This window comes from Pelodiscus sinensis, chromosome 3 (assembly GCF_052426305.1).
Source record: "Pelodiscus sinensis isolate ZL-2025 chromosome 3, ASM5242630v1, whole genome shotgun sequence".
In the NCBI taxonomy this organism is placed as follows: Eukaryota; Metazoa; Chordata; order Testudines; family Trionychidae; genus Pelodiscus; species Pelodiscus sinensis.
The window spans coordinates 30930776-30941433 of NC_143054.1; the positions used below are offsets into that span (position 1 = coordinate 30930776).

At 47.0% G+C, this 10658-nt stretch overlaps 1 long non-coding RNA gene across 1 annotated transcript; it reads left to right on the forward strand.

The window, feature by feature from the left end:
- Positions 1 to 575: 575 nt before the first annotated feature.
- LOC142827574 (uncharacterized) lies at positions 576 to 7423 on the forward strand. The gene is made up of 3 exons (XR_012902249.2): positions 576 to 685; positions 4773 to 4868; positions 6500 to 7423. It is a non-coding gene; the product is annotated as an uncharacterized LOC142827574 (long non-coding RNA).
- Positions 7424 to 10658: the final 3235 nt, after the last annotated feature.

The following is a 10658-nucleotide window of genomic DNA, read 5'->3' on the forward strand; positions in this document are numbered from 1 at the left end:
ACCACCTGCCTCTAATCAAACTGTCCAATTACAGGAAACAATTGTTTTCTTGCTTTCTGGGAAGTGAAGAAATTCATCCACTGAAGGACTGTTTTCCAAATGTTGCTATTAACAAAACCACTTTCACAATTTGTTTGAAAAATGTGCTAATGTTTATGCATAGTACACTCAGATATCAGTATTATGGTCACCGAGAGTGCCTCTGTGATGTGAGAATAAGAATATTTCAGATCATAGCCATTTAGAGAAATATATAAACTTCACCAAAAGTCAATGGCAGTAACTTCACCAAAAGTTAAAGGCATTATCTTGGTACAAAAGTGAGATCAGGATCAGGCCCAAATCTACAAATACTGTGTAGAAGTACAGTATTGGTAATACACAGAAAGGAAAGTTGTCTCTTTAGAGTTAGTGCACCTGTGTGTGTGATGGATAGGAGGAATGCTGGCCAGCATTTTGTGACTAAAGGGTTAACTCATGTAGCTGGGGGATGTTGGCAGGGAGCCAAGCGAGCCAATGGGAGAGGCTGTCGAAATTTGAATTGAAAGATATACCTGCCTGCTGTTTTCTTTGTAGGAGTTTTAAACTAGGAACTGGTGAAACAAGATGAATTGGACCATGCAGACCTACCATGCCTACAAGGAATACCGAGGATAGAGGTGGACTAGACTTTGAAGCACAGATTGTAAGTAGATAGGAAAATGTCTATTTAGTTGCAATCAGGTTATTTTCTTTGTTTTGTTGGTTAAACTTCTCTGTGCTAAGTCCATGTGCGCCCCCTCATAACCTGCAGCCCATAAATACCATCTTCTCTGTGTTTTAATTTGCCCTTTTCTTAGTTGCTCTGTAACACCTAGCAACCAAGTATGTTTTATCAAATATATCTTTTTGTTTCATTAATAACATCACCTTTTTTGAGAGGTCAGCTGTCAGAGATTGCGGTTTGTTTTCTCTTTTTTTCTTCAAGCTCTCTTGTGGTAAAAGAAATTGGGAGCATACCTCTGGAATACGTTTAAGTGCTTTCTTCCTAGGTCCAAGAAGAATGGGGTTTTCACTTGATAGTGGCAGCCTATTTCCCAAGGCCAGGAAATCTGTGACTTTGGGGAGGTTTTTAAGCAGAAGCCTATAGAGGCAAGATATTTTTAGGGCTCTTGTGGACCTCCACCTTCTGCACTCAGAGTGCCAGAGTGGGAAACAGTCTTGATAGTATGAGACAATAGCCAGAAGATCATATGAGCAGCACATTGTACTTGCTGAAAGTACAATAAGTAACAGGCCAGTGTTTTGATCTATCTCTGATTAATTAAACTTTCTGTACAAAAATCTCATCTCTGACCAAATTCTGCAATCCTGCAGATGTCAATGGGGCTGCCTGGATGCAAGTAAACACATAATTTGGCCCTTTCATATTCAATGAAGAGGTATACAAATACACACTTTCAGATAATTATTCTTTTTAGCTAAAGGGCAGACAGTAAAATATTAACAAGATCTTATTATATAAATGAATGATACCTCTGCTCTTTGAACAAGTGTTTTGATCATTTGACTGCATATAGTAAGAGAGAGGAAAATGTGAAATAGCTTATTTGTAACAGAGGTATGATACAGTTACATAAAATCAATCATAGTAAAACACAGAGCTGCTATTCATTGTTTCATACTAAAAGAGGTGGGAGTAATTCTGTAATATTGAAGTTGATAAATGAAAATATTTCTTACACATCAAGTAGAAAGTCATCATCCTGTGGACTTAATTTTCATAGGGGATATATATTTATAAAACAATTGGCAGCATTGGCACAATAAGTTTAGGAAGGGTAATTTGTTATATACATTCTGGGAGACTGAAAGTAGTTTATAATTCATTGGTGTGTACATACACACGTTTACACACTTGCAGCTATGTTAATTGTATCAATAGATTGTGATAGCTGTTTGAATCAATAAGGACATATTGGCTTTATACATTAGAAAAAGGTTTGAAAGGTTTGAAAATTATACATAGCATACTACATGAGGAGTTATCATTGTGCTCATAACTATATTTGTTTATCTTTTCCTTTTTCATATTTCCCCATTTTTCTGTCTTTGAAATCGAGATCCAGAAGGGAACAATATTAGAGTTTTATATTGGTTGACAGGTAGTATATAGCAACTTTGGTTTATATGCTGAGTGATGCGGGTGGGTTGTGTATCAGTTTATCCCTGGTATTTCCAAGATTACTTTAGTCACACTTGAGTGGTTAGTCTTGCTGATTTTGTTTTGGTATGGACAGCATAGTTGTGTGCATGATAAGGATAAAAATTCAGCAAACAATATACTAAAAAATGCTGTGAACGCTGTATTGTTGTGAAAAGAGAAGCTAGGAGAAATTAACCTAACACAAACCAAATGTCCCTTGTAATGTAATAAACACTACAGAATATCTGGAAGACTTAACAAAAATGAAGTTGGAGCATTTACCAGCCATTATTGCTATGACACTATCTGTTACATTAATCTTATTATGTAATTAATTGCTCTTATTAATTTATGAGGTGTTCATCACCATGGTAACTTGGCTTTCCCCACACAGCTTCATGACTCTAGAAGAAAAGGGCATAGAAAAAGTTAAGCAATAGGCTGAATGCCAGAGATTTCAGTGCCCAGGAATAATGAAAAGCATAGATGAAGAGAGGCATCTCAATATTCATTCTAAATGAGACCAGGTTTAGGCTAAGATATTTCTAGAAGGAACATGTGTGTGTGCATGTATGGTGCAGTTCTGAACCTGACTATTGAGTGGAAGAGAATTCAGAGTTGAAGGGTGATTCTGAATTGTGGAAAGATTTTATTAGAAGTTCTCATATGGAGGTATATGTACGGGGTGTCTGAGTTCAAGGTTGAGATGAGGGAGCAGAAGGATCCTGGAGAGGTGTAATGTTTTTTGCAAGTTTGAATGCAGGAGAATAACCTCAGCTCCTGATTTAGGTACAGGTGAATTGGTAGAAAGGGAGTGGGTGCAGGGGAGACGATGAAGGGTAAGAGCAGGATTGGAGAAGGAGAAATTACGAAGTGGAGAGATGAGTAAAGAGTTCACAGAGGGATAAACATGATCATGTCCCATCCTGTCCTCTACTGTTAATTATCCAGTTCCTTACACTGAAGGGGGACTGGACTGAAGGAGAAAGTTCATTACCTGGTAGCCTGACTACTTAGTTTGGATCTCAGCTGCTTCTGTGCCACCTTCCAGCAATAAACCCGTGTCTGAGTGCATGATGGGGTGTGTGAGGCAGGGGGGTAGGTAAAGCAAACAACTGATGGATTATGAAAAGAGTAAATCAGACTGAGGCATCCATGTGGCAGTTATAAATACCGAATAATCTTTTAAAATTATAAAAAATTGCTTGATCTCTTCTGTACAGTAATTTGAAGGAATTGATCATTGATTGTGGTACAATACCTGGCTAAGACCTGCTTCCATACTGCTGCTTATTTTTTTGGTATGTGTCGCACCAAAAAACGTGGTGGTGTCCCAGGGTTCTGTGCCTCATGGGAGATGTGCTAGGAACTGCCTTACCAAGTAGTGTTGATACTGTCTACTGCCTTCACACGTTGTCAACATCCAATTCCATTCACCCATCTCTTCCGTTCCAGCTTGGTGAAAGAAATGGGACTGAGTGCGTAGTCTGGCTCCCACCAGTTCCTCAAGACTGCCTCAGAATCTGTAACACAAGAGAAAAAACAGACTCCGAAGTGGGGAGGAGGGTGGGTAGTAGAGCACCCACGAGGCCCCCCTCAAAGAACGACAGTTACTGCACCGAGGTGAGTAACTTCGCTTTCTTCTTCGAGGATGTCTCCGTGGGTGCTCCACTGTTGGTGACTAAAAAGCAGTAGTTGCCAAATCGGAAGGCGGGAAAAAATGGAGTCACTATCTTTCCGCTGTGGAAAGCTCTGCTGATGTCACTGCAGAGTCCCACTGTCTCCTCAGAAGAAAGGAGTAGTGTTTGATAAAGGTGTTGTGTATGGACCATGTGGCTGCTCTGCAAATGTCTATCAGGGGAACTCCCTTAAGGAAGGCCATAGAGGTTGCCATAGCCCTAGTGGAATGTGCGCGAGGGTGCACTCGGAGCAGAATATTCTTGGAGGCATAGGCCTCTATTATGCAAGTAGTTATCAGTTTAGAAATTCGTTGGGATGATAAGGGCTGGCCTTTAGATCTATCAGCTAGGGATAGAATTAGTCGATTAGTTTGTCTAAATGGACTGGTATGCTCTAAATAGAAGGCCAAGGCTCTTTGAACATTGAGTGTGTTAAGGGCCATGTCTCGTGGAGAGGCGTGAGGTTTCACGTAGAATAGCGGGAGAATAATAGGGTCGTTCACATGAAAACTCGATGCTATCTTAGGAACGAATCTGGGATGAAGTCTGAGGACTACCCCTTCTTTATTAAAAACGGTGTATGGGGGCATTGCCATTATGGCTGATGACTCACCCACTCGACAAGCTAAGGTAATGGCTAATAAAAAGGCCATTTTCGTCGTCAAATTTCATAAAGATATGGTGGCGAGTGGCTCAAATGGGAGAGTCATTAGAGCTTCTAAGATGGTATCCAAGTTCCATACAGGAGGAGTGGGATTGCGTGGTGGACTGATGTTTGTGAGGTCCCTGAAAAAATGTTTAATGATTGGGTGGGCGAAGAGGGAGGTGCCGTCAAACAGTTGTCTGAATGCAGAGATCACCGCCAGTTGGATTTTGAGTGGTGCTAATGAGAGTCCTGTTTGTTTTAGGTGGAGTAAGTAATCCAGGATGTTCGAAAGAGTCGTTGACTCTGGGAGCTGATTGTGGGCGTTACACCAGGATGTGAACCTGTGCCACTTGAAAAAGTAAGTTTTTTCCTGGTTGTAGTCACCTAGGGTACGTCTACACTACAACGTTAATTCAAACTAACAGATCTAGACTAAAAAACTAGTTCGAATTAGCGTTTTGCTAATTCGAACTAGCATGTCCACATTAAGTGGACCCTGAACCAGGCTTAAGGATGGCCGGAAGCAGTGCCAGCAGGGCATCAGAGGAGGACATAGAGCGTGGAGATGCTGTCTCAGGCTAGCCGAGGGCTGCGCTTAAAGGGTCCCGACCCCCACCCCGGACAGACAGTTCTCAGGGGTGCCCCGCTTGCAAAGCAGTCCTGGCTTGGAGTGCCCGGAGTGCCCACACTGGGCACATCACAGCACTTGGCCATCAGCCCGGCTGCACTTACCGCAGGCTGCCATCTGGGAAGAGGGGGCAATCGGGGGCTGCAGGAGAGGTTCCAACCCAAAAGCCCGCAGAGCCAGCCCAGTCCTCCCCATCAGGGGCTCATGCCCCATTCCTACCTCACTTCCTTCCACTTATCCTTCTCTAGCCCCTTTTCTTGATGTACAAAATAAAGGACAATTGTGTTCAAAAATGGAATCTGTGTTTATTGAACAAAACTGGGGGAGACTGGGAAAAGGAGGTGGGAGAGGGGAAGAGAGAGGCTGGGAGAGGGGAGGGCAACTAAAATGATCAGGGGTTGGGAACAGGTCCCATATGAAGAGAGGCTAAAGAGACTGGGACTTTTCAGCTTAGAAAAGAGGAGACGGAGGGGGGACAGGATAGAGGTCTCTAAAAGCAGGAGTTGGGTGGAGAGGGTGTATACAGAAAAGTTCTTCATTAGTTCCCATAAAGAAGGACTAGAGGACACCAAAGGAAAGGAATGGGTAGCAGGCTTCAAACTAGTAACAGAAAGTTGTTCTTCACAAAGCAAAGAGTCAACTTGTGGAACTCCTTACTGCAGGAGTCTGTGAAGGCTAGAACTAGAACAGAGTTTAAAGGGAAGTGAGATAAAGTGATGGAGGTTGGGTCCATGGAGTGGTATTAGCCAGAGGGTAGGAGTGGTGTCCCTGCCCAAGGATTGTGGAAGGCTGGAGAGGGATGGCACGAGACAAATGGCTTGGTCACTGTCTTCGGTCCATCCCCTCCAGGGTCCCTAGGGTTGGCCGCTGTCGGCAGACAGGCTACTGGGCTAGATGGACCTCTGGTGGTGCCAGTGTGGAGGTCAGTGCCGGCTGAGTCTCCAGTGCCGGTGCAGTCCCTGTTGCAGCTGTAGCTGCTGGTGCCGATGAGGCTCTCGGCGCCACTTTTGCTGTCGGTGCTGGGGGGATGGGCACAGGTGGAGCCAAAGCAACCCTTGTTGCAGCATAGTGTGCTGCGTGCCCCATCTTCGCCGGCTTAGTTGCCGCTGTAGATTTGGAGTGCGCCGTAGCCATGCTGGAGGTTCCTGGCTTGTCCCCGGAGCTAATCCTGCCTTGGTGGACTTCAGGCAGAGATCTTGTAGGTGACACTCGTGGTCTCATGGGGGAAGCTGCCGGAGGAGAGGTAGCCCTGCATTTTGCGGGCTGGTTCTCGGAGACGGAAGCAGGATGCAGAGGCTGCAGGGTTTTATCAAAAAGAAGCATCCACATCCTCATGTCCCTGTCCCTTCTGGCTCTTGCAGGGACTTAACTGCAATGCTGGCACTTCTGGGGAATATGGGCTTCCCCCAGGCATCTTATGCAGGACAGGTGACCGTCTAAGGCAGGAATTACCTCCCGACAAATGTCACATTTTTTGAATCCAGGCAACGGTGGCATGGTAAGTAGTGTGCCGTAGCGGGAGGCTTTTTTTTTTTTTTTTTTTTTTAAAAAGACAAGTCGTAGGGGAGAAAGAATGATGTACAACTGTGGAAGAGGGGAAGAATGGGGTCGGAGAACGTGGTACTGAACTTAAGAGTGAAATTAATTACTAATCTACAACAAATTTGTCTCTCTTTTCTCTCTTTTTTTTTTTAAACGAGGAGAAGCAATAGAAAAAGGAGAGAGGGAGGTGAGAACTAGGCACAGGGTAATTTCACTACAGAGTGGGTCAGTGAGGAGAAGAGCGCAGTTCCCCCCGTCTGCAGCCTGAGGTGGTCAAGAGGATCTGTTGGGAGCCAGACCACAGACTCAGTCAAAAGAGCGCGAACGCCACAAGGCACAGTGGCGCATGTGCGGTCCAGCAGCATACTGCTTCTGGAAAAATCTCCGTTCTACGGCGCTGGCACAAGCCCAGCACCAACAGTGCAGCACCCACATGGACATCCTCAAAGATGAACATTAGTTCTTCTTCGAGTGGTCCCCGTGGGTGCTCCACTCTAGGTGTCGGGCTCGTCCCGGCGCCGCTGATCGGAGGCTTTTCGTAGCAGTAACCGGCCGGACCGCGCATGCGTGGCAGGCTTCGCACGGTTTCTTCAGTCACGCGGTCCGGCCCCTCCTCCAGTTCCTTTCAACCGTCCTAGGTTGCTGACGGAGATCGGACTCTCTCCTCAGAGACAGCTCCTTTAGATAGAAAAGTTAAAAATTGTCACGAGTTTTCCTCAGTTTATAGTTACAGTTAGTTAGTTAGTTAGGGTATGTCTACACTACCCTCCTAGTTCGAACGAGGAGGGTAATGTATGCATACCGCACTTGCTAATGAAGCCCGGGATTTGAATTTCCTGGGCTTCATTAGCATAAGCGGGGAGCCGCCATTTTTAAATCCCCGCTGCTTTGAACCCCGTGCAGCGCGGCTACACGGGGCTCGAACTAGGTAGTTCGGACTAGGGTGTCTATTCCGAACTACCGGTACACCTCATTTCATGAGGAGTAACGGTAGTTCGGAATAGGAACCTAGTCCGAACTACCTAGTTCGAGCCCCGTGTAGCCGCGCTGCACGGGGTTCGAAGCAGCGGGAATTTAAAAATGGCGGCTCCCCGCTTATGCTAATGAAGCCCGGGAAATTCAAATCCCAGGCTTCATTAGCAAGTGCAGTATGCATACATTACCCCGCTAGTTCGAACTAGCGGGGTAGTGTAGACATACCCTTAGTTAGTTATTTGTTAAAAAAAAAATTCTTAAAGTTGGACGTAGCTAGTTAAGCTTACTGTTTTTTTCTAGTTTTCGTTATCTTTAAAGACAGAAAATTCAAAATGCCCGGTTCACCGGGGTTTAAGAAATGTTCGCTATGCAAAGACCCCATGCCAGCGTCCGATGGCCATGACGCATGCATACGTTGCTTGGGGGAGTCCCATGTGCCGAGCAAATGTGCCCATTGTTCCAAACTAACGGCCAGGGCACGTAGGGACAGAGACATGAGGCTGAAGCTTATTCTATTTGATAAGGCTCTACAGCCTTCTGAAACGCCTCAAGGAGATTCCTCTAAGACTCGCAAGAGGATGTCTCCACCGCAGAGCGGGTCGACTCAAAAGAGAGCTAAAAGAGTCTCCCCAGCGCGATCTCTGGCCGCGGTCCCTCGATCTAAAATCAGTGAGGGTGACCAGCCAGGTACCTCTGGAATGGGTTATAAACCCACGAAACAAAAACCAGACAGGAGTAAGTCGGTGGAACGGTCGTCTTCAGTGCCGGCACAGTCCACTGCCACCAGCACTACGAGGCAACACTTGGCACCGATAATTCAAGGCGGCAACCTATCAGTCTGTCCGACCCTAAAACGTTGGCACCGACGGTGCGGAAGCACGCTATGGCACCGCAGCCGGCACCGACTCAACCAGCAGCACCGGCAGAGCAGGCGGCACTGACGCGCTGAATACCCACGGCACCTGATGCGGTGCCGAGCGACAGTCACACCTCGGTGCTGGGGGCGACACCGCAAGTTGTTAAAAAGGGGTTTGCGGCACCGGCGGACCGCAGCAGCTCGGTTCCGCCTAAGGCACTGGAGGGTCAGTTTGCCTCCCCATCAGTATCGGTGCAGCACTCTCCAATACTGCTCTTGGATGATGATGACGATCACGTCTCCAGGCACTCTCCCATCGAGGAGCCCTGTGCGGTACCTACAAAAGCCCAAAAGAAGTCGGTTCCTCGAAGATCGTCCCCTTCGCCATCACCAATATTCTCGCCGGCACCGTCTCCCTCTCCCCCGCGATACCATTCTCCGAGGGAGCCTCGTTATTATTGCACCTCACGTTCTCCGCACCGTTACTCGAGGCCGCACTACACGCATGTCTATAGGCATCCCATACCACATTTCGGGATGTACACTCCTAGATCTCGCTCACCATCGCGCTCAACTTCGAGGTCCTATGGCAGCAGATACAGCGCTGTCTATTCGTCCAGGAGACCATCTCCTGACTGCTCTTATCGCCATCGAGAGAGGGACTATTCTCCTTATGCCTACACAAGGTCTCGATCTCCTCATTCTTGCCGTTGCCATACCTTGTGGCATAGACACCAGTCCCCAGTGGGTTCTCTGCAACAACTGGTTCAATCCCCAAAGATTCCGGTAGCTGCCCCCTCACCTCCTTCTCAGATGTCTGATCCTGAGGAAGGTCAAATTTCGGACGAGGATGTTCCTTCGCACGCAATATCTCCAGCTGACGCTGCCTCATCCTCTCCAGACGAAGCGGTATTTCAAGGGGATAATTCACCCCCAGACGACGGTTGGGAATTCCAAGATCTTTTTAAATGAGTGGCGTACACGCAGAACGTTCATATGGCGGACGTTCAGACGAAGCAATACAAGTTACTTAAGAACTTGCATCCCAAACAACAGTCTAGAGCAGTGATAGAGCAGCACTCCCAATTGATGAGGCAATTCTTGAACCAGCCTCAGAAATCTGGCACACCCCGGCCTCTGTCCCGCCTACGTCAAAGCGGGCGGAGAAGAGGTATTTCGTACCTTCCAAAGGCTTGGAATTTCTTTTTACACACCCCCAACCGAATTCCCTTGTAGTGGACGCAGCCCTTAATCGTGCCAAGAATCCGCAGGCAAGGAATGCGGCAGCGGAAAAAGAGGCCAAAAAATTAGCTATCTTCGGTAGGAAGGTCTATTCATCGTCTACCCTCCTTCTTCGCATTGCCAATTATGCGGCACTACTGTCCAATCACGGGTTTGACAACATTGCCCAGTTGTCAGGGCTGGCCCAGAATGCCTCCAAAGAGGATAAATCCATTCTTCGTGCAGTGGTACAGGAGGGGTACGCTTGCTCCCGCGCCAGTCTACAGATAGCCATGGATGTTGTGGACACGGCCGCGAGATCAATAGCCACCGCGATATCCATGCGTAGGGCTTCGTGGCTGGCTGCTGCTGGGGCTCCGAGAGACTTGCAGGCAAAAGTCGAAGACCTCCCGTTTGACAAATTGAAATTGTTTGCTGATAAAACAGATGAGGTGCTCCACACCGGAAAGGACTCCCGTACGACCCTTCGTACACTGGGCATGTATGTTCCACTGTTCCGCCGCCGGAGGTTCTTCCCATATCAGAGGCGATATGACTTCCAATTCCAAAAACAACAACAACCTCGCCCATTTGATCACACCCGATCCAAGCAGAGGCCACAACGTAGGCGCCCGCAACCTTCTAGGGCGACCAACGTACCACACGCCAAACAACAGGTTTGACTCGTCTGTCGAGGGCGCAGTCGTACCAATCGCAATCGACATCACTACCAATACCACTCCCATCTTCCATCATCGTCTTCGGCCTTATTATCATCGCTGGGCCGCAATGACCACCGACAAATGGGTATTGGACATAGTAAAATCAGGTTTCACCATCCCCTTTACTTCAATGCCCCCTACCCACCCACCAACCCGTCCCTTTTCAGGGACCCCTCTCATGATACTCTTTTGCGACAGGAGGTT